Source organism: Balaenoptera borealis (genome assembly GCF_965194805.1).
Source record: "Balaenoptera borealis genome assembly, chromosome: X".
NCBI lineage: Eukaryota > Metazoa > Chordata > Mammalia > Artiodactyla > Balaenopteridae > Balaenoptera > Balaenoptera borealis.
The window spans coordinates 45682802-45707140 of NC_138881.1; the positions used below are offsets into that span (position 1 = coordinate 45682802).

General features: G+C 48.5%; 1 long non-coding RNA gene across 2 annotated transcripts; it reads right to left on the reverse strand.

The window, feature by feature from the left end:
* Window positions 1-53: 53 nt before the first annotated feature.
* Window positions 54-24329, reverse strand: LOC309620276. Of its 2 annotated transcripts, none has more exons than XR_014239497.1 (3): window positions 19236-24329; window positions 14801-17667; window positions 54-14178 (listed from the first exon to the last, which is right to left on the reverse strand). It is a non-coding gene; the product is annotated as an uncharacterized lncRNA (long non-coding RNA). The 2 variants fall into 2 exon arrangements; XR_014239498.1 differs by having other exon boundaries at window positions 14801-17213; window positions 17379-24329.
* Window positions 24330-24339: the final 10 nt, after the last annotated feature.

The following is a 24339-nucleotide window of genomic DNA, read 5'->3' on the forward strand; positions in this document are numbered from 1 at the left end:
CTTACACTGCTATGTCCTGACTCATCGTCTTGCTAAAGACAAGGCTTTCAATCTATTAGGCATGTTACAGTGCCCAGGTTCTCCTCGGAGATCCAAAACAGGGCGTAGGCCTGTGCTCAGGACCCGCTCAGAGTGTGTCTGCCAAGAACGAGGCCTCACAGAGGAAACAATCCACATCTGTGGCAACATGAAGGTCACGGGTTAGCCTTTTCCAAAGCAGGTCCAGGGGAGTCATGGCGCGGTGGAGATCACACCCAGCAGCGTCCCGGGATTTTGGTTTAAGGAATTGGGTAGATGGCAGTGCCCATCCATGAGATGGGGAACATTGGTTTGGGGCCAGCAGCAGATTTGCAGGGCTTGTGGGAGGTCTGAGTGCAGATGTCCCATAGGTCTCGGCCTGTGGGGACTCTGGGGCCCAGCTGAGATTCCTTAGGTAGACTTGGCGATGGGCAAAGCCATCAGCATACAGGAGGATACAGATGAAAACAAGTCAGATGGGTAAAAGCTCTGGGGGGGGGGGTGATGTGGTCACCCAAAGATCATGTATAGAATGGAGGAGCATGGGGCAGAGGTTGGAAACCAGAGGAAAAGAAAACCAAGATTTAGGAGGGGATCAAAGTAAATGGACAGACAATGAGACTCAGAAGTAACGGACTGAGAGGTAGGAGGAAAGCCAGGATGAGCTGCTGTCACAGACTCTGACACAGGAAAGCGTTTTTAAAAACGGAATGTCTCTGTGGCCAATACAGCACCGGGTACTACGGTTTGGCACATGGAGCTCTTGGGAGATGTTAGCAAGGGGATGTCCCGTGGATGGGGCACATGGAGGAGGAATCATCGGGAGGTAACCAGATAAGGATGCTCCTGGAGCCTACACTTTCAAGGAGCTTGGCTTGAAAGGAATCAAAGACGCAGGGTAGTAGAAGCAGAGGGCTGTGTGCTTGCAAGGTATGTAATTTTCTGTTCCCCAAACCAAGAAGACCAGGATGCAGGTTCCAAAAATTCCTAAGAATCATCAGGACTGTTGAATAGATGACAGAGTCGAGAATTGGGATGATCCTCACAGGTGATTCTTCAAGTCGAGGAGTGGGGAGTGGTGGTCTCAAAGCAGCAGTGGAGTTGCAGGAAGACTTCCATCCTCCCCCTCCAGGCCCCACTCTTGCCTCTGCGACCCATGGTCACAAGAGGAGCTGGTGGGGAGGGGTTGCTGAGATCACAGACTCATTCATGCTCCTCAGACTCCACGGGCGCTTTGGTGTATTTATTCTCCCTGGCTGATCTGATCTTTATCACGAGTGTCCACCCTCCAAACTGGTTAGTAAGGGGGTGGGAGGGGAAACCCACTGACTGAATTTACTTCTAATCTGGAAAGTGTGGTTGGATGCAATGAAGTGAATGGTCCCCATATACAAACGCTCAGTCTGTTTTGGTGAAAATGCTCAGTCTCACATTTCCACCCCACCTCTCTTCTTTCCAAGATGGGGAAAGGGTATGTTTGTCGTACATCTGGCAGTAATGTGGGAAGGGTATCTACGACAGGACACACCTGTGTTGCTCACAGTGGCCTGGGTGGTCCCTGAGGGAAGGACGGCTCTCCTCTCCCAGGTCCAGCTGGCGATGCTGACCTGCACCGCCCATGGGTGGGGCTGGTGAAACTTGCATTTTTGTCTCTCTCTTCTTGGTGGGGAGCCGGTGCTCCCTGGCTGACTCAGCCTCAGCTCACTCTGCTGGCATCTGCAGACCCCTCTGAATCTGGGTCTCATCCTCCATCCCACCCCTGGGCAGGGCTGTCCCCTCCACAGCCTCAGCTGCAAGGTCACCTAGCCCATTGCCTGCTTAGGCTTCCTCTGGATTCACTCACTTTCTACCTTCTTCCCTCAGGGGATGCAGATCCCTCCCCTTGGATCTCACCTGCACCACAGCAGGAACCAAGATCAGCTCCAGAAAATTAAACTCCTAAACTCCAGCTACCCCTCTGCCCAAAGACACTGTTGGGTCATTGTACAGAGTGTGCCCCTGTGAGTTCCAAGTGTGAATGGGGTGAAATCCTCCTGTCCTTGCTGCTCCTCTTCATTTCTTGACACACCTCCCTTGTCTGAGCTGTCTTACCTCTGCCTGCCACTGCCTCTGTGGGCTGTTCCCCCCTGTGACTGGGACACTTTTTTCTTTGGCTTGTCTTTCATTTGACCCAAGACTTCCCATACAATATACAGGTCAAAAGAGGCATACTGTAGAATGTGTACCTTGTCGAGTACAATTAGGAGAATATGTTGTCACATAAGCCCTCCCCCCGACCCCGGCAAATATAAAAAGAGTGATAAAGAAGACAAGGGTCAAATATGCCAAAGGTGCCTGAGATGTTGTCTAGGATGAGCACTGAAGAGTGTCTGTGGGATCAGGAAGTATGGATATTAATGGTGGCCTTGACAAGGCCAATTACAGTGGAGTGGTTGGGACAAAAGCTCCATTGAAGGGGGTGAGGAGAGAATATCTCAGCAGAACTTGAAGCAGTTTTGCTTTGAAGGGCAACCAGTAATGTGCCAGTAGCTGCAGAATGGGGTGGTGGCAGAGGGCGGGTTTCCCCCTTTGCTGTGGAATGCCCCGATGTAGAGGGAGCAGGTGCTGATTCAGGAGAGAGGGGTGGTAATTGCAGGCGCAAAGTCCCTGAGAAGGTGCAAGGCATGGGATCCTGGGCAGAGGTGAGGGGCTGTGTGCAGTCAAGGAGCACGTGTGCCGAGGGGCAGCAGAGTGACAGGGCAGAAACAGGCAGTTTGGGAAGTTTGAGAAATCCCACGGGATTGCTTCAGCCTTCTCCACGAATTATTGGGGGTGGGGGCGGGGGGGAGACTGGTGGTCATTAGCATGGAGGAGGGTTGCCAGTGTGTAATGTAGTATTGTAGGTGAGAGTGAAAATGAAAAGCAATTCTCCCCTGGTCATGGATTTAAGATAAAACAATTCCGTAAAGTTTCAAAGTTTCGTCCTCAATGCTGAGGTGCTCAGATACAGGCAGGGGGTGAGTGGGGAGGAGGGTGCAAGGAGCACAGGAGGTGTGTTTGTGGGGGACAGTTTCCAGCCCTGGGTCAGCGGAGTAAGGAGGGGCCTGGCGGATGGTGTGGAAGGATGTGTGGTCGGTGAGCTGGCGGTTTCCAGGAGGTTGGGGCTATCAATGCAGGAGCACTAGAGCGAGGGAGCTGGAGGACAGGACGTCGTGTTGGGGGTGATGAGAGGGAGGAATGCTATACACCATGAGGGCCGCGGTCTTCCTGATACCCAGGGCGTGACCGTGGGCAGGGGGATGCTCGGGTGGGGAGGAGAAGAACATCGCTGAGGTCGGAGAGGCTCCGGGGTGACCGGCTGAGCCTCGCGGGCACTGAGGTCGCCGGGACGGATCAGAAGAGTGAGGGCTGACAGGAGCACAGTTCAGTGTGCCACGGGACGAGGGCGTTCACAGGCCGGGGGTGGGCGGGAGGAGAATGACCAGGGGATTGGTACCGGTCCCGCACGTGGGGGGCTGGGGCAGTGGGCGACAGGACCCGGACAAAGCCCGAGAGAAAGCGACTAGCGGACCGGGACAGGGAGACTGGCACGAAACTCACTGAGCTCCCGCGCGCAGGCCCAGAGCCCACCAATCGGATCACAGCCCCGCCCTCCGGGCGCCGGATCTTCCCGGGCGCCCCGACTTCCTGCCGCTGTTGCTATGGTTGCGGGGGCGGGACTAGGGGGAGGCTGCACTACCAAGGATGGTTCCGCAGGCAATCGGAACGGTTCCCTTCCTTTCTGTGGTCCTTACTGGCGTCAGCCTTAGTTTCCGCATCCACGTTCTCTAGCGGTCGGCGCGGAAAACCGGCAGAAAGGATGCATTTTCTTCCGTGCTTGTGGCGTTCGGTTTCTCTGGTCTGCAGGTGGCAGTGTTGCTCCGTGCACGCGCTCGGCCCGTTTCTCCCCCGCCCTTCGCGCTTGAAAAAACTCCGCGGAGCCTTTTACCGCAAGAAGTGGCGGATTTTTTCTGTGCCTGCGCTGTTTGGCTGGTTGAAACTAGATCTGTTCCTTTCTTGGAGACGTTTGTGAAAAGTTTCTGAGCAAAGACAGTTAAAAATACAATAAAACAGTATAAGCTACAGTCCCATCAGCCACCGATGTCCATTAATAGTATTTTGTGATCAATTTCCCCAGAGGCTTTTCTTCAAAATGTGTATTTTAAACATACTAAACTTCATTTTTGCATCGTACCTTAACCTCCCTTTTAAAGGCAGTTGTAGATTTTTAAAAATCATTTTCATATTTTTCGTCCTTTTACTGATAATTAATGAAAACACAGTCTAAAATGTTGATTTTTTTGCAAATCATTGGTATTAAGTACATTCACATTGTCGTGCATTCATCACTACCATCCATCTCCAGAACCCTTTTCATCTGCAAAACTGAAATTCTGTACCAGTTGAACAATAACTTCACATTCCCCCCAGCCCCTGGCACCATCATTCTTTCTGTCTCTATGAATTTGACTACTCTTGGTACCTCATATAAGTGGAATCATACAGTATTTGTCCTTTTGTGACTGCTTTATTTCACTTAGCGTATGTCTTCAGCGTTCATCCATGTTGTAGCATGTGTTAGAATTTCCTTCCTGTGTAGGGCTGAATAATATTCCATAGTGTGAATATGCCACATTTTGTTTATCCATTCATCCGTCAATGGACACTTTGGTTGCTTCCACATTTTAGCTATTGTGAATAGTGCTGCTATGAACATGGGGGTACAAATACCTGTTTGAATCCCTGCTTTCAATTCTTTTGGATATATACCCAGAAGTGGAATTGCTGGATCATATGGTAATTCAATGTTTAATTTTTTTGAGACATCACTGTACTCCCAACATATTTTTTACAGAATCTCCTGCTTGTGACTGTGGTTCTCTCAAGGTTTCATAGAAATGATCCCGAGTAATCAGACCACCTTTAATATTTGATACCTGGATGAGAGCAAACTGTTTGGCATACTGGTCAGCCAAGGAATTTTCTTTTGTCTCATGGGTTTGTTCCCTAGTCTGAACTTTGAATATATAGATAAGACTACATAAAAATAAAATCTGTGCATCTGAAAACCTCAAATATAATTAAAAGGCAAAAAACAGAAAAAGTATTTGCAATATGTATGACAGAATGGGGGGTTAATTTCTACACATACAACTATTAAAGTAAATAAGCTAATTATTTTTAAAACATTAATAAATTCTGGTGAGGATATGAAAACCAAAAATTCTCATAGAATGTCGATGGGAAAACAAATGGGTATTATGTTTTGGCAATGTGCACCAAGAGTGTTAAAAGTGTTCATGCCGTGCCACATGAAACCCATGCGCCTAGAGGCCGTGCTCCACAAGAGAAGCCACCACAATGAGAAGCCTGCACACTGCAAGGGATAGTAGGCCACGCTCGCCGAAACTAGAGAAAGCCCACACGCAGCAACGAAGACCCAACGCAGCCAAAAATAAATACATAAGATAATAAAATAAAATTTAAAAAAATTGTTCATGTCTTTCAATCTACTCCTGGAAATCTATTATAAACAGTCTGAGATGGTAAAAATATGTATGTACAAAAATATTATTTTCATTTTTCTGGAGGGATAATCTTTGAAGAAGGTACCAATGTGTTTTCCTTGTATCTATTTTCTTGACTGAATTTCCCTACAAATTACTAGTGTGAGTTCTCTATCAAAAAGCAGAAATGGGTATTTGAAGAACAGATATCTGCTGTAAGTAAGTTTAAAGAGAACATATTTATCACACTGAGTCCTGTGGCTAGAAAATCTTTACCTACTACACATTATAGCAAATACTGACGATAGCACCAACAATAATAACAGGATAGCTACAAGTGCCAAGCTAAGAACCTGTTGGGTAATTGATGCTGTACACCACCCATGAGGCAGATGCTATTACTGCCCTCATTTTATGCCTGTGAAAACTGTGGCACACAGAGAAAGAGTCAGCTGACAAGGGTCTCGGGGTTTCTCAATGAGGGTCCTTACATTCAGGTCCCAGTTCTGTCAGACTGTAGATTGCACACTGGTTTGCAGGATGCCTTCCTGCCCCCAATACAAGAATGAAATAAAATACTCACTGGAAAAGATGGTAAAACAGCCTGCAAAACTTTTTAAGAAGTGTATTTACTCACAATAAAATGCTAAATGAAAGGGGGGAAAAGCCACATAGAAAATGGTTCATACACTACACCAGTATTATGACATGATAACATATTTACAAAGAAAAGCACCTGGAAGAAATCAGCTACTTGTTCATTAATTCAACAAATATATATTAAGAACACACTGCCAGGCATTGTTTTGTTAATGCTGCAAATACAATGGTGAGCAAAAACAAAGCAAAAAATATAGCACCTGTCCTTAGGACGGCTACATTATATTTCCCTTTGAGGTAGGGGGTCAGTGGTTATTCCTTCTTTCCATCTCAGTCATTAAATATAATTTCCCCCCACTCTTTCAGACTATGTATACTTTTAGGAAGAGAAATGAAAAAAAATTTTTTTCAAGTCTCTTCAAATGATTTTTTTGAACAGGTAACTCATGCTATATCTGAGATTAACAAAAGATGGTGAAGTCACAATGCAATATATGAATCTCATTGTGTTTAAACTGCACCGTTATAGATTAAAAATCTCTAAGGAAATTTATCACAAAGTAGTATTCATGGTCATCAGTGGGTGATGGGGCTGTGGCTTAGATATATTTCTTTACTATATATAATCTGTCCTCAAAATTTTTTACAGGGAAGTCAAGTGACTGGCGAAACTTAAGAATATAGTTATGAGGTCCATGAAACAATTGGGGAAAGCCAAAGACAGTACCATTCAGAGAAACACAAGTACAAGTTGCTAAGGAAACTAGGCAGCCTCTTAGTAGAAAACCAACTTGAAAGGCAAAAATGTTTGGGCTCGGGGCAGAGAATTTTGTCTAGGGGCCCCCGTGAAAGTGCATACTTCAAGTTTGAACCAGCAAGCCAGCAGAAAAAATCCGCCACTTCTTGCGGTAAAAGGCTCCGCGGAGTTTTTTCAAGCGCGAAGGGCGGGGGAGAAACGGGCCGAGCGCGTGCACGGAGCAACACTGCCACCTGCAGACCAGAGAAACCGAACGCCACAAGCACGGAAGAAAATGCATCCTTTCTGCCGGTTTTCCGCGCCGACCGCTAGAGAACGTGGATGCGGAAACTAAGGCTGACGCCAGTAAGGACCACAGAAAGGAAGGGAACCGTTCCGATTGCCTGCGGAACCATCCTTGGTAGTGCAGCCTCCCCCTAGTCCCGCCCCCGCAACCATAGCAACAGCGGCAGGAAGTCGGGGCGCCCGGGAAGATCCGGCGCCCGGAGGGCGGGGCTGTGATCCGATTGGTGGGCTCTGGGCCTGCGCGCGGGAGCTCAGTGAGTTTCGTGCCAGTCTCCCTGTCCCGGTCCGCTAGTCGCTTTCTCTCGGGCTTTGTCCGGGTCCTGTCGCCCACTGCCCCAGCCCCCCACGTGCGGGACCGGTACCAATCCCCTGGTCATTCTCCTCCCGCCCACCCCCGGCCTGTGAACGCCCTCGTCCCGTGGCACACTGAACTGTGCTCCTGTCAGCCCTCACTCTTCTGATCCGTCCCGGCGACCTCAGTGCCCGCGAGGCTCAGCCGGTCACCCCGGAGCCTCTCCGACCTCAGCGATGTTCTTCTCCTCCCCACCCGAGCATCCCCCTGCCCACGGTCACGCCCTGGGTATCAGGAAGACCGCGGCCCTCATGGTGTATAGCATTCCTCCCTCTCATCACCCCCAACACGACGTCCTGTCCTCCAGCTCCCTCGCTCTAGTGCTCCTGCATTGATAGCCCCAACCTCCTGGAAACCGCCAGCTCACCGACCACACATCCTTCCACACCATCCGCCAGGCCCCTCCTTACTCCGCTGACCCAGGGCTGGAAACTGTCCCCCACAAACACACCTCCTGTGCTCCTTGCACCCTCCTCCCCACTCACCCCCTGCCTGTATCTGAGCACCTCAGCATTGAGGACGAAACTTTGAAACTTTACGGAATTGTTTTATCTTAAATCCATGACCAGGGGAGAATTGCTTTTCATTTTCACTCTCACCTACAATACTACATTACACACTGGCAACCCTCCTCCATGCTAATGACCACCAGTCTCCCCCCCGCCCCCACCCCCAATAATTCGTGGAGAAGGCTGAAGCAATCCCGTGGGATTTCTCAAACTTCCCAAACTGCCTGTTTCTGCCCTGTCACTCTGCTGCCCCTCGGCACACGTGCTCCTTGACTGCACACAGCCCCTCACCTCTGCCCAGGATCCCATGCCTTGCACCTTCTCAGGGACTTTGCGCCTGCAATTACCACCCCTCTCTCCTGAATCAGCACCTGCTCCCTCTACATCGGGGCATTCCACAGCAAAGGGGGAAACCCGCCCTCTGCCACCACCCCATTCTGCAGCTACTGGCACATTACTGGTTGCCCTTCAAAGCAAAACTGCTTCAAGTTCTGCTGAGATATTCTCTCCTCACCCCCTTCAATGGAGCTTTTGTCCCAACCACTCCACTGTAATTGGCCTTGTCAAGGCCACCATTAATATCCATACTTCCTGATCCCACAGACACTCTTCAGTGCTCATCCTAGACAACATCTCAGGCACCTTTGGCATATTTGACCCTTGTCTTCTTTATCACTCTTTTTATATTTGCCGGGGTCGGGGGGAGGGCTTATGTGACAACATATTCTCCTAATTGTACTCGACAAGGTACACATTCTACAGTATGCCTCTTTTGACCTGTATATTGTATGGGAAGTCTTGGGTCAAATGAAAGACAAGCCAAAGAAAAAAGTGTCCCAGTCACAGGGGGGAACAGCCCACAGAGGCAGTGGCAGGCAGAGGTAAGACAGCTCAGACAAGGGAGGTGTGTCAAGAAATGAAGAGGAGCAGCAAGGACAGGAGGATTTCACCCCATTCACACTTGGAACTCACAGGGGCACACTCTGTACAATGACCCAACAGTGTCTTTGGGCAGAGGGGTAGCTGGAGTTTAGGAGTTTAATTTTCTGGAGCTGATCTTGGTTCCTGCTGTGGTGCAGGTGAGATCCAAGGGGAGGGATCTGCATCCCCTGAGGGAAGAAGGTAGAAAGTGAGTGAATCCAGAGGAAGCCTAAGCAGGCAATGGGCTAGGTGACCTTGCAGCTGAGGCTGTGGAGGGGACAGCCCTGCCCAGGGGTGGGATGGAGGATGAGACCCAGATTCAGAGGGGTCTGCAGATGCCAGCAGAGTGAGCTGAGGCTGAGTCAGCCAGGGAGCACCGGCTCCCCACCAAGAAGAGAGAGACAAAAATGCAAGTTTCACCAGCCCCACCCATGGGCGGTGCAGGTCAGCATCGCCAGCTGGACCTGGGAGAGGAGAGCCGTCCTTCCCTCAGGGACCACCCAGGCCACTGTGAGCAACACAGGTGTGTCCTGTCGTAGATACCCTTCCCACATTACTGCCAGATGTACGACAAACATACCCTTTCCCCATCTTGGAAAGAAGAGAGGTGGGGTGGAAATGTGAGACTGAGCATTTTCACCAAAACAGACTGAGCGTTTGTATATGGGGACCATTCACTTCATTGCATCCAACCACACTTTCCAGATTAGAAGTAAATTCAGTCAGTGGGTTTCCCCTCCCACCCCCTTACTAACCAGTTTGGAGGGTGGACACTCGTGATAAAGATCAGATCAGCCAGGGAGAATAAATACACCAAAGCGCCCGTGGAGTCTGAGGAGCATGAATGAGTCTGTGATCTCAGCAACCCCTCCCCACCAGCTCCTCTTGTGACCATGGGTCGCAGAGGCAAGAGTGGGGCCTGGAGGGGGAGGATGGAAGTCTTCCTGCAACTCCACTGCTGCTTTGAGACCACCACTCCCCACTCCTCGACTTGAAGAATCACCTGTGAGGATCATCCCAATTCTCGACTCTGTCATCTATTCAACAGTCCTGATGATTCTTAGGAATTTTTGGAACCTGCATCCTGGTCTTCTTGGTTTGGGGAACAGAAAATTACATACCTTGCAAGCACACAGCCCTCTGCTTCTACTACCCTGCGTCTTTGATTCCTTTCAAGCCAAGCTCCTTGAAAGTGTAGGCTCCAGGAGCATCCTTATCTGGTTACCTCCCGATGATTCCTCCTCCATGTGCCCCATCCACGGGACATCCCCTTGCTAACATCTCCCAAGAGCTCCATGTGCCAAACCGTAGTACCCGGTGCTGTATTGGCCACAGAGACATTCCGTTTTTAAAAACGCTTTCCTGTGTCAGAGTCTGTGACAGCAGCTCATCCTGGCTTTCCTCCTACCTCTCAGTCCGTTACTTCTGAGTCTCATTGTCTGTCCATTTACTTTGATCCCCTCCTAAATCTTGGTTTTCTTTTCCTCTGGTTTCCAACCTCTGCCCCATGCTCCTCCATTCTATACATGATCTTTGGGTGACCACATCACCCCCCCCCCCAGAGCTTTTACCCATCTGACTTGTTTTCATCTGTATCCTCCTGTATGCTGATGGCTTTGCCCATCGCCAAGTCTACCTAAGGAATCTCAGCTGGGCCCCAGAGTCCCCACAGGCCGAGACCTATGGGACATCTGCACTCAGACCTCCCACAAGCCCTGCAAATCTGCTGCTGGCCCCAAACCAATGTTCCCCATCTCATGGATGGGCACTGCCATCTACCCAATTCCTTAAACCAAAATCCCGGGACGCTGCTGGGTGTGATCTCCACCGCGCCATGACTCCCCTGGACCTGCTTTGGAAAAGGCTAACCCGTGACCTTCATGTTGCCACAGATGTGGATTGTTTCCTCTGTGAGGCCTCGTTCTTGGCAGACACACTCTGAGCGGGTCCTGAGCACAGGCCTACGCCCTGTTTTGGATCTCCGAGGAGAACCTGGGCACTGTAACATGCCTAATAGATTGAAAGCCTTGTCTTTAGCAAGACGATGAGTCAGGACATAGCAGTGTAAGCCCATCATTTGGGAATGTGCAGATAAATATCCAGAAGAGATCCCTGAAAGAGAACGTTTGTGCAGGTGGGTGTTCATGGGTGTGCATGGAACAAGGGATTGCTCAGTTGTGCTTTTCACAGTAAACATCCTGGTCCTATTTGGTCTTTATCGGAGCACGGGAGTTAATTTGATAACATAAATTATACTAAAAAGTTTAAAAATGCAACTCAGCACACTCAGCAGATAAGCCGACAGCTGATCCTTCTGCATCAACGGCTACAATTCTCAGCCATCTTTAATTTTCAAAGAACTATTCTGATCTGTCGCATGAAGTTAACTCCACAATGTTTCAGAAATGTTTTCAAGTAACTAAGCACAAGGGATCCTGACAAGAACTAAAAAGTACCAAGTTTCATTAGCAAAAGCAGGATTTTAACTGTAAAATTTTGGATTCAGGAACATGGAGCAGAGCAAGTACAAGGTCAGTTTTAAAACAAGCGTTGGGCGTGTTGTCCCTTTCCTCAGCCTAAGATATCTGCGAAGCATAGCGGGTCATGGTGAAAATCTGCTTTCCTTGTAGAGAGGAGTCTCAAATTTCAAATCTAAAATGATTTCCTCCTGTAAGGATGGTTCTGTTCCCACGGCTGCAATCTCGGCTTTCATAAGAGAAGTTTTCAGATAATGCTCATGCTGGGGCCACGTTCCAGACCTACTAGTTAAGACTCTCTGGGGATGTCCTGCTTTTAAAGCCTCTCCAGGGGAGATCTGATGCACAACTTAGGTTGAGAAGCATAATTGCATGATGCTTCACCTGTCCTGGTTTTAAATAGAATCTTGAGCTTCAGAGCCATGTTTGTTACTAATGAAATTTTAAAAATTTTTTATAATGTGTCTTATGAGATCTATTATTTTTAATGTTTGTTTATTTATTTATTTGTTTGTTTATTTGGCCGCGTCGGGTCTTAGTTGCGGCACGTGGGATCTTCGTTGCCGCACACGGGATCTTTTGTTGCGGCGTGCGGGCTCTTTGTTGTGGCGCGCCGGCTTAGTTGTCCCGCGGCATGTGGGATCTTAGTTCCCCGACCAGGGATCGAACCCACGTCCCCTGCATTGGAAGGCGGATTCTTAACCACCGGGCCACCACGGACGTCCCCTGAGAGCTATTTTTGACATATTTATTTCACAGCCATATTTAGAACAATTTCAATGACTCGGTTGTGTGTCATGCCCCCAAGTCCCCTTCCTTATCAGACACTCAGGCAGGTGGAGGGGAGGGAACGGACCTCAGTCCTGGGGGCAGAAGGAGGCTGGATGGGGTTCCGTTGTCTTGGTTACCACTCTGCTGAGCATCCCCCCTGGGTTGCTGAGCTCAGGCAGGGGGCCTCATGCCCAGGCTACAGGTATTCCTGTGACCAGAAGTTGGAGCTAAGGGCTGAGATCCGTTACCAGAGAAACGCAAGCTGGGTCCATGGGATTCGAGAAGAATGGAAAAACAGCTACGTAGAATTTCAGACGCAGGATGGCTTATGGGAGCCTGCCCAGAGCCATTGACTTGTGGTCACACAAAGGGTGCCTGTGCATGAACACACAGAGGCACGCTAGACATGTGTGCTCACTAGCAATTCTGTCCTGACGTGCACAGTGGCTGTTTCTGGAGGGAGCATCTAGCACATATGGAGGAGGCCGGACCCAGAACATGGAAGGGGGGGATTCCTCATTGTGACAAAAGCAGTGGCATATCTTTTCCCGCATGACTTACTTGGACATCTGCATTACATTTCCTAAACTGCTTTATTGAGGTATAATATACATACCACAAATCACACCCATTTAATGCACCCAATGCAGTGACTTTTAGTGAATTTACGCAGTTGTGCAACCATCACCATAATCCAGTTGTGGCACATTGCCAGAACCACAAAGAGATTCCGTGTACCCATCAGCAGTCAATCCCCAATAGTACCTCCAGGCCCAGGCATCCTCTAATCTAATTTCTATCTCTGTAGATTTGCCCTTTCTGAGCATTTCATATAAACTGACTCCTGCAGGAAGGGGCCTTTTGTGTCTGAGTTCTTTCACTTAGCATAATGCTTTGGAGGCTCACCCATGCTGTAGCAGAAAGCAGAAGTTCATGTTTTGCACGATGCACGGGCTAGAACCTTCAGTCAGTGTGGGAGAGAAGTGGCTGAAGCAGACATCCTTGCCTTGGTCTGGATCTCAAGAGGAAAGCATTCATTCTAACACTACTAAATATGACAGGACGAGAGCTGGATGTTTCTCGGGGATGTCCTTCAGCACAATGAGGACGACCCCTTGTATCCCGAGTTGGTTGACCGTTTTTATCATGAATGGGTCTTGAATTGTGTCAAATGCTTTTTCTTTGTCTACCAAGATGACAGGTGGTTTCTGTCCTTCATTATATTAACATGGTGCTTGCCTTAACTGAAGTTGAATGTTAAACCAATATTGCAATCCTGGGATAAATCCTGCATAGCCCTTTGCAAATGTTGCTGGATTTGGTTTGCTAATATTTTTTTGAGGATGTATGTATCACTATTCATGATAGATGTTGGTCTATAGCTTTCTTGTGATGTCAAGTCTGGCTTTGGTAGTGGGGTAATACTGTTCTCACAGGATGAGTTAGGAAATGCTCCCTCCTCCCTCCTGTCTATTCAGGAAGAGTCTGTGAAGGATGGATATTATTTCTTCTTTAAACATTTGATAGAATTCACCAATGAAACCAGGAGGCCCAGGGCTTCCCTTTGTGGGAAGGTTTTTAAATTAATGATGCGATATCTTTACTTGCTATAGGTACACACATTCCAATCTGTTATTTGGCCATTGCGGTTTGTTTTTTCTTTTTTTAAATAGACCTTTATTGGAGTATAATTGCTTCACAATACTGTGTTAGTTTCTGTTGTACACCAAAGTGAATCAGCCATATGCATACATATGTCCCCATATCCCCTCCCTCTTGAGCCTCCCTCCCACCCTCCCTATCCCGCCCCTCTAGGTCATCGCAAAGCACCGGCCATTGCGTTTTAAGCCAACACCCATCCAATATTTTCTGGCCTCTTGGTGCCTGTGGCTCGGTCTCTGGCCTAGAATTTGACATGCTGGACATCTCTGGACATCACGGGATTCTGGCTCCTACTCTGTAACTTGGGAGAGTATGCTGTCTCAGATGGGACCCCCAGACCACGTACACCCAATACACAGGTTGGGGATACAGACACTTTGAGGTGGGGATGGGGTGGCGCTGCTGATTCCCTCATTTACACCCGCCCATCCATCCTCCAGGCGCCCTCATGCAGGCTGTGGGTAATTCTGCAGTTGGGACTGGCCTCGGCAAGTACCCAGCATACCCTGCTCCGCTCCCCCCACCCCCGCCGCCATGTCCACTTCATCCCACCCTGATCCTTGTCACTCCTCTCGTCTCCTAGCAACCCAGCCTCACAGGGGATCAATGATGCACTTGCCACCACATCTATGGGTGTCAGATCTCTCTCTGATTAATGACTCAACTCCCGAGGGCAGGGACTGGCTCTGCAATTCCTCCTCACCTCCCCGTCTCAACAGCCAGCCTGGCGTGGAGTGGGGGGATGTAACGGATACAGTGAAAACCTTCATGATTGGCTAAATGGTTGATTGTGGTTGGCAGGATTGACCTGGGTTGGCTGCTGGAGTGAGCCCGTGACATCACCACCCTGGTGAACTCGTGCCAGGTGGGGATGGTTATCCCCGCCCCAGTGCATTGTGGGCAGGATCAATGATGTATCTTACCCAGACTTGGTGCCACCAGCTGTGAACGGACACTGAAGTCACCAGCTCTTCCCACTTCTCCCCAGCCTTTACGGAGGGTACGGTTGGGGATGCTTAAGAGTGCGGGCTCTGACAGAAATAAACCCCTATGACAAAGGAGCCAAGAATATACATTAGGGAAAAGGCTGCCTCTTCAATAAATGGTTCTGGGAAAACTGGGCCACTTTCTTACACAACATACAAAAATAAACAAAAAATGGATTAAAGCCTAAATTGTAAGACCTAAAACCATAAAACTCCTAGAAGAAAACGTAGCCAAGTATGCTCTTTGACACTGGTCTTGGCAGTAATTTTTTGGATATGTCTCCTCAGGCAAGGGCAACAAAAGCAAAAATGGACAAATGGGAGTACATCAAACTAAAAAGCTTTTACACAGCAAGGGAAACCCTCAACAAAACAAAAAGGCAACCTGCTGAATGGGAGAAGATATTAGCAAGTGATATATCCGAAAAGAGGTAGATATCCAAAACATCTAAAGGACTCATAGAGCTCATTATCAAAACAAAACAAAACAAAAAACAAACCAGGAGCCCGATTAAAAAGTGGGGCAAAACACTGAATAGACATTTTTCCAAAGAAGATAATGCAGATGGCCAACAGGCATATGAAAAGATGCTCAACACCACTAATCATCAGGGATTACAAAATCAAGACCACAGTGAGGTGCTTCCTCATACCTGTCAAGTGGCTATTATCAAAAAGACAACAACAAGTAAGAAATGCGGGCGAGGATGTGGAGAAAAGGAAACCCTCATGCACTGTTGGTGGGAATGTAAATTGGTGCAGCCACTATGGAAACAGTGAGGGTTTCCTCAAAAACCTAAAACTAGGGGCTTCCCTGGTGGCGCAGTGGTTAAGAATCCGCCTGCCAAAGCAGGGGACACGGGTTCGAACCCTGGTCCGGGAAGATCCCACATGCTGCGGGGCAACTGAGCCCGTGCGCCACAGCTACTGAGCCTGCGCTCTTAGAGCCTGCGAGCCACAACTACTAAGCCCGCGTGCCACAACTACTGAAGCCCGTGAGCCTAGAGCCCATGCTCTGCAACAAGAGAAGCCACTGCAATGAGAAGCCCGCGCACTGCAATGAAGAGTAGCCCCCGCTCGCCACAACTAGAGAAAGCCCGCGCACAGCAACGAAGACCAAACGCAGCCAAAAATAAATAAATAAAATAAATTAAAAAAAAAAAAACCCAAAACTAGAACTACCATATGATCCAGCAATTCCACTTTTTGGTATTTATCTGAAGAAAACAAAAAACACTAATCACAGAAGCTGTATGTACCTCTCTGTTCACTGCAGCATTATTTACCCTAGCCAAGATATGGAAGTGCCCATCGATAGATGGATCAATAAAGAAGAAGTGGTATACATATACACAATGGAATATTACTCAGCAATAAAAAAGAATGAAATCTTGCCATTTTCGACAACATGGATGGACCTAGAGGGTATTATGCTAACTGAAATAAGGCAGACAGGGAAAGACAAATACCACACGGTTTTATTTGTATGTGGAACCTCAAAAACAAAACAAGTGAGCACAGGGAACAAAACAGAAACAGAGTTAGAGACACAGAGAACAAACTGGTGGTTGCCAGAGGGGGAGCGGGCGGGGAGTTGTGTAAAAGAGGTGAAGGGATTAGGAGATACACACTTCCAGTTATAAAATAAATAAGTCACGGGGATGGAATGTACATATACAGAATATAGTCAATAATATTGTAATAAGTCTGTATGGTGACAGATGGTAACCAAACTTATCGTGGTATTCATTTCCTAATGTTTAAAAACGTGGAATCACTTTGTTGTGCGCCTGAAACTAATACAATATGGTATGTCGATTTTAATTAAAAAAATAAAGAGTGTGGGCTCTGAATCGAGTATGCCTAGGTTTGTGGGTCACTCCTCTTCTGACGGCCTGTGTGACCCTGAGCAGCTCCCCTAACTTCTCTGTAGTCTGCTTTCCCACCTCATCAACTAGGATTTTTTTAAAATTTATTTATTTTATTTATTTATTTTTGGCTGCGCTGGGTCTTCGTTGCTGCGCACGGGCTTTCTCTAGTTGCAGCGAGCGGGGGCTACTCTTCGTTGCGCGCTTCTCATTGCGGTGGCTTCTCTTGTTGCGGAGCCCGGGCTCTAGGCACGCGGGCTTCAGTAGTTGTGGCGCGCGGGCTCAGCAGTTGTGGCTCACGGGCTCTAGAGCGCAGGCTCAGTAGTTGTGGCGCACGGGCTTAGCTGCTCCGCGGCATGTGGGATCTTCCCGGACCGGGGCTCGAACCCGTGTCCCCTGCATTGGCAGGCGGATTCTTAACCACTGCGCCACCAGGGAAGTCCCATCATCAATTAGGATTGATATCTTGCAAAATGATGGGTCTGCGAGAGATTAAATAAGGTGATAGAAATACACTGAATATTGTCTGATACCTGGGAAAGGATCAACAAACGTGAAATGCCATTTTACCCGTGCTAAACACACCCCCAGTGACTGTCTGAATTCAGGCCTTTGAGTTTCAAGAAGAAAAGCCCTGCTTGACTTACCTTCTCCCTTGGAGCTGGGAGACAAGCCTGGCAGGATGGTTGAGCTCCCAAGCTCTCTGATGAGATCACGAGTTCAGAATCCAATCAACTTACCTGCTCTCAAGCGCCTCTGTCTGCAGAAGACTCGTAGATTTCTGCAGAAATACAGCTCAGAGGACTAGCTAAAAGCACAGACTGACAGAGAGCAGAATTCATTTTCAGTTCAGAAGAATCTCATGGACACTCGCGTGGTATACAACATTGGACTCCGGGTGTGGGGAGAAAAAGTAGATTTCATCGCTCATGCCTCCTGAATGAAAAGGGAAGCTATTTATTAGGAGAAAAATGTTTGCGAATCACAGATCTGACAAAGGGCTTATATTCAGGATATGTAAGGAATTTTTAAAAGTCAACAGTAAGAAAACAAACAACCCAATTAGGAAGTGGGATAGGGACTCAACATAAGCGCGTAATACAGTGTTGAACATCATAAACCTTTAGGGAACTTCAAATTAATACCAAGATGAGATACCGAATCTCGTATTGGAAAGGCTAAAATCAAAAGTCCTGGCAACACCCGGCGCTGGTGAGGGTGGAACTCTCACACTTTTAGCAGGTGGGAATGCAAAACAGCACAGTCACTTTGAAAAACAGTTTGGTAGTTTCTTAGAAACTTAGACATACATTTACTTATGACCCAGCAATCCCACTCCTGGGTATCTACCCTAGAGAAATGAAAAGCCTGAACATGCATGCTTAGAGCTGTTCTATTCACAACTTCCCCAAAATGGAGACAGTGCAAATGTCCTTGTGTGGATGAATGGATAAACAAATGGTATCCCATGCAATGGCCACCTGCTCTGCACTGAAAAAGCACAGACTGTCGATAGGTGCCTGTCAGCTTCATGCAAGATGGTGCACTGTGCTACATGCGAGAAGCCCATCTCAGAAGGCTACAGGCTGCGTCATTCCCTTTACAGGACACCCTGCCAAGGACAAACTACAGTGAAGGAGGACAGATCCTTTCTGTCAGGGATTGGGAAACATCCCAAAGGAAGGGGAAACAACAAAGGGGCAGCACCTGGGCGTTTTCGGGGGTGATGGACTTGGCCTGTGCCCTGGTCACGGTGGTGGTCACCTGAATCTCTCCATGTGTTAGAGCTCATAGAACTGTACGCCAAAAGAAAACCAGGCTGGGGGCTTCCCTGGTGGCACAGTGGTTAAGAATCCGCCTGCCAATGCAGGGGACACAGGTTCGAGCCCCGGTCCGGGAAGATCCCACATGCCGCGGAGCAGCTAAGCCCGTGTGCCACAACTACTGAGCCTGCGCTCTAGAGCCAGTGAGACACAACTGCTGAGCCCGCGTGCCACAACTACTGAAGCCCGCGCGCCTAGAGCCCGTGCTCCGCAACAAGAGAAGCCACCGCAATGAGAAGCCCGCGCACCGCAACAAAGAGTAGCCCCCGCTCGCTGCAACTAGAGAGAGCTCGTGCGTAGCGACAAAGACCCAGCGCAGCCAAAATTAAATAAATAAAATAAATACATTTATAAGAAACAACAACAACAACAACAACAAAAAGAAAACCAGGCTGATCTTACTGTATGCTAATTTGAATAATCCAGTGGTAGATTTTGAAGTAGGTGCATCTCTCTATATTCTTTGAATAAATATATCTTGGGTGAAGCTAACAAAAATTACATCAAATGCTATATTAGAACTTTCGATCAGCTGCTCAGGCACTGCTCTTTTCTAGAGAGCTAGTTTTCTCAGAGAACTGTTACTTACGAACTTTAGTAACCAAACAGCGGCTCCCAGCACATTCAAGGGCAGGAAACAAAAGGACACTACTGAGACATGGTCAGAATCCTATGACTTGCCTGTGTACACAGGCTAAGATGATCACACCTCCCAGAAAGAGTCTCTTCACATTTCAGTCACTGAGATCTGTATTTCAACCAGTTAGTTCAGTTCTTCTGGGCCATCGCCATCCTGTTACACAAACATTTGGTGTCAAACATTTGGAAAATGATCTTAACCCAGTTAACTCCCAGCCAATTTCCACGTGTCACAAGGAGTCTCTCAAGATGATATTTCTTCACGTAGAAAGTCAATTCTCAAATAAAGAAAAGATTTCACACACACACACACACACACACACACACACACCTTGTAAAAAAATACTGAGACTTTAGAAACTGACTCACAACTAACCCACGTTTGATCATTCTTTTCTCTCTTCTTCTCCCTCCATCCACTCTGTGAAATGAATATTTGGCCATGCTATCTGTACGTGCCCCACGAGCTTCTCAAACCACACACATGACGTGACTCGTGAGCCTCTACACAAGGCATTAACCCCAGCCAGCCCTGTTGAAGTCGGCTACCTGGGGGCAGGGGGGTGGCTGGGGCAATGAATTCATCATCTCACCCCATTTCATTCCTTCCACAGTCACTTGCCCCACATGAATAAGGATCTTGCACCAACTCTCTGCTTAAATCACCGCTGCCTCGAGTCTCCATCATCATCTCACGTGGCTTCTGAGGACAGGGAACAGATTTTAGTTGAGATGAGTGAAGCCAGAGAGACAGCCCATTGGTCAGAGCTTCAGTTTGGGAGGTGATGTCTCTCGATGTACTGCTTCCCCACTACGATGAATAATTTAAAAGTCAGCTTGGCTTGGCTCTGGTGCCCCGTTGTTCAGATGTTAGCAACTAGATGGTGCTGTATGAAGGTATCTGTGGCTGTGATCGACACTGCGACAATCAGTAGACTTTAAGTGAAGCAGGTTACCCTCCATAATGGGGCGGGGGGGGGGGGGAGGACGCTTCTTCCAATCAGCTGAAAACCTTAAGGGCAGGGATTGAGGCTTCCTGAGGATGAAACAATTTAGCCTCAAGACTGCAGCCGAGAAACCCTGCGTGAGACTCAAAGTTGCTGGCCTGCCCTGCGGATTTCGGACTCCAGACTGCAACCTGATTTCCAGCCAGCCGACCTGCCCTATAGATATCAGAACTGCCAGCACCCACAATCCCATGATCCAGTTCCCTAAAATAAATCTCTATCGGTTGTGTTTCTCTGGAGACGCCTGACTAATACGCCCCCAATATGTCACATCTTTCTCAGTCCAACCCAAAGACATTGCCTGAGTCACCATATTATCCCGCGCCAGGTGCTGTGGATTAAAGAAGTGTGATGGGGGATGCTGCTGTTTTTTTAGTGCCTTCCACGTGTCCGGTCATGGGCGCTATAGGTGTTTTACATCCGTTATCTCCCTCAGGTCTCCCAACAAAACTCACCAGCAGGCAGAGTTATTGCCATTTTACAGATGAGGAATCTGAGGCTGAAGGAGAGTGACTGGGCTGGCAGGGGCTGCACTGGAACCCAGCTTGAGTGTAAACTGCGAATTCTGGGGTGGAGGGAGATGACTTTGGGGAGAGGAGTTTGGGGACAGGTCCCAGAGAGTTTCCAGTGACACGGGGGAGCAGCAAAACATCACACCCTTTGCTACCAGCCCTGGGCACCCTCCCGCAATGGAAGCAGCCCCAACCCATCTGAGGACAGAACTGGCATGAACTGAAGGACGCACACAACAGAAGATGATGTCCGTCTGTGGCTTCCAGTTGGGAAGACGCCCCAAGGAAGAGCCAGGCTTCTGGTGAGGGGTCATCCAGGTGTGAGGGAAAAGCTCGAGGAGCGTGGCAGAGAAAGAAAGAGCCTCTAGGGCTGGACACAGATGTCTCATGTGATCTTGAAGTTCTTCCTGGAGCTCCTGCAGGGCAAGGCCTGACCTACAACCTGCCCCGTGGCAGCGTCAGTAGTTGTTATGACAGGGAACGTGCCAGCACATTTCTACGCGTGCCTCATTCCATACTCACAAATACAACCCTCCTCAGTTCGTATCGTTATTAAGAATAATTAACCCATTTTCAGGTGAGGACAGTAAGGCACAGGGGGCCAAGTAAATTTCTCAAGATGATATGATAGCAAGTGGCAGAACTGGGCTGAAAGGAAGGTTGTCTAGAATCAGAGCTAGTGCCCTTACCCACGACACCATACTGTTCCCTCAGAAAAGGAAAAAAGGAAGGAAAAAGAAAAAAGGAAACCCACGATGCTCACTATATCAGGAAGTCTGCTTTGGGCTGTGAGTAAAGAGAAAACTCCTCAAACCGGCCTAATCGGAAAGGTAACGCACAACCACACGGCATGAAGCCAGGAGACAGGGCAAGCTCAGGCGCAGTGTACATATACACAGAGAGCAGTGGGAGCACAAAGGAGGGCACGGGGGGAGGATAAGGCGCAGGAGTGGCTACAGAAGCAAGGGGAAGACGAGCAGAGCAGAGGGACAGAGCTCCCGGGGACCTGCCCCAGGACACCGGTCAGCGGGTTCACACCGTCCATCCTGCTGATGGGAGCCCGAGTGACAGCTACACCTCTCACCCACGAAACAAAGCAGCCTGGCTGTCCGGGCTGTATTCATCCAACAAATACTCACCCAGGGCCCACCTGGTCATCAATGCCCTCAGCAAAGTGCCCAAAGCAGCCACAACCTAGGACAGACCTCAGTCTCAGGAGGCTCAAGATTATCCAAGATACCAAATCAAGGGGAAGAAAAGTGGGGAAGAGACGACACCAGACACTCCCAACAGAGTCGGGATAGAAGACGGGATGCTCCTCACCCGCTCCAAGGAACAGAAATTTGAGCCGAGGATTTTCAGTGTTCGCTCGTTGACAGTACGCGTTTTCAGCTGAGAAACGGCTGCTATAATAGTTATGCACCAGGAAGGGGAAACGTGGGTGTTACTCTGGTACAATAGGGTTCTGGACAATGTGGGGATAAAAGACACAAACAGCCCCTGGACCAACGGAAAACTGAGCAGAGAGATTTGCTCTAGCCCCTCATTTCGGATATACTGTTTGCAACAAACAAATTGACAGCATAACAACAGCTACATTGCTCTGGGCGTGTACCTCACGTCATCATCACCCGCAAGACGGTAAACATGTTCTGAGCACCTGCGGGGCACCAGGCTCCAGGACCTGTGCTTTCGCAGACTTTGTGCCCACGGGAACATTTCACGCAGGAAAACGGTCCTCAAGGAGCTCACAGTATGGCGGGCAGGGAGCCAGACTGAAGACAGTGGCGAAACAAGCGTGATGAGAGCCTTGGCCGCCGGAGCCACAGGATGCTGGGATCAGGTGGTGAGGAATGGCTTCGCCCGGGGGTGGGATAATATATAATAGTATTGTCCCCATTTGCAGATGAGGGAACTGAGGATCAGAGAGGGTAAGCATCTCGCTCAAGGTCACACTGCTAGGTAGTGGTCCTGACCGGTTTTCACCTACGTCTGTTAACATGCAAAGGTCTCTGCACTATTCATTATACCAATCTCTCTCTCTCTCTCTGAATGTTGTCACCTATTTTAATTCACCATCACCACCTTAAACATTCCCTTGGCTCTACTTACTCCTTTAATACATAAATAATCTGCTGAACAAAGTACAGATTTCCTTTGAGCACATCCAGCCTCTCTCCACTTTATAAACAAAATTTCCTCGCCGGGCACGTCGGCCCCACCCAAACCGGAGGTTTACATTGAGTCTGTATCGCACTCACAAGCTGGGTAAAGAAAATGGGTCACTGAGATCTGCAGTTTTACTCACCTATTTCACACAGTCTCAAGTACAATTTTAAATGTAGCCAATATTCAAGGAAAAACAGTAGAACCACTGCTTCCCTAAAACAGCCACTCACAAAACATTTCATTGAATGCCAACGCGTTCTAGGTAGGAGACCCAGCCCCTCTCATAGGGAGTTGTGGAAATTCTTTTCCTTAAAATATGGAAATCCTTTCTTTTTATCCATTTTCTCTGTTGCTGGTGCCCTGAGAGACTCAGGCAAGCAAAGCCACTTCACTTTTCTATTTCTGACAAAACAAACAAGCAAAACAACCCTAACCCACAGGCACACAGACACATCTAATACACCCAATAGAGGTATGTCAAATATAAGGAAATGGCTATTGGAAATACAAACGGAGACCCCCTAACTAATCATAGATCCAACTTTCTGACCACAGTAGAGGTCTACTGCCCAGGATCAGCTGTACTCCAGAAAACCAGACCACCAAAGACACCTTCCTTTTCTAATTGTTATACACTGCTGCTTGTCGATTCATGTGGTAAAAGTTTTCAAAATCATTCCACACCAACACAGGAATCAAAGAGCCTGTTAAAAGTATGTACCCATTCCTAGTCGTGTCACATCACGACCCAATTCTCTCACACACTCTCGAGGAAGAATTCCTCTGGTGCGTTCAATACAGGAAACGCATTTGCCTTGAAAACACTTCAATTATTTTGTCTCATTTTGTGAGGTGGGACATGAGGTGGGGAGGGAGGTGATGCCAAGGAAACAAACTATTTCTGAACCTGTTGAACACTGATTCTAGCCCAGTTATCCCGGGGGTCGACCAAGGCCCACTGGAAGTTTCAACATCGTCTCTTTCGGCTTAAAAAATGGCAATCCCCAACCAGAGAAAGAGAAATAAGCCATACACAGACTGTCCAACAGGAATTCTGATACTCAAGAGGTAGGGCATCTGCGGAAAGCAACTGTTCTCTCAGAGAGAGCACCGATCCCAACTGGCTAAAGAGAAGGATTCTGGTCCTGTGACACTAACGCACACCTGGTCGGTCCTAGGGAGACGTCTCCCTCTGTCTGCGTGTCTGTCCCTGTCTCCATCCCTCACTCTCGCACCTTCTTTCCCGGGATCAGGTTTCCGCCATCAGGACGCCAGTGCACCGCCTCCCATCCTCAGACCTGGCGGGAAGGCGGGAGTGGCGGAGGTGCGGGCCGCGCCGGGAATAGAAGGGTTAAGACCACCGAGGGGAGGAGTCCTCCGGCGTCCTATAGAGGCTACCCGCCCTCCACGGGAGGAGGAGTCTGCGGGTCTGCGTCTGAAGTCATAGGGATGCGACAT